Genomic DNA, 365 nt, shown 5'->3' with positions numbered 1-365 from the left:
TATTTACTTTCATATATTGTTGTATTACACGGTTTTTTAGAGCATTATTAAGTATTAATAGTCCGATCTTAGTATGTACAGCGTTTGAATCTCGTGCAACATTTAGGGGCGAAATTTGATTGGTTGCTCCAGTATTCAGTCGCCATTATGCGCAATGGTACACCTTGTTTTCTTACATCATGGTACTACTGTCCTGACACGGTGCTGCTCTGACACGATGCGCTGCCCTGACACGGTGCTGCCCTGATAGGGTGCTGCCCTGACATGCGAGTGCAAAACTACACTAATTAATAATTTAATTAATAATTTAATTTTTAATTAATAATAATAATTATTAATAATAAAATAATAATAATAATAATAAT

This window comes from Cyphomyrmex costatus, unplaced genomic scaffold (genome assembly GCF_001594065.2).
Source record: "Cyphomyrmex costatus isolate MS0001 unplaced genomic scaffold, Ccosl1.0 scaffold87, whole genome shotgun sequence".
NCBI lineage: Eukaryota > Metazoa > Arthropoda > Insecta > Hymenoptera > Formicidae > Cyphomyrmex > Cyphomyrmex costatus.
The sequence above is the reverse complement of the archived record's forward strand: the minus strand, read 5'-3'. Positions refer to the sequence as shown.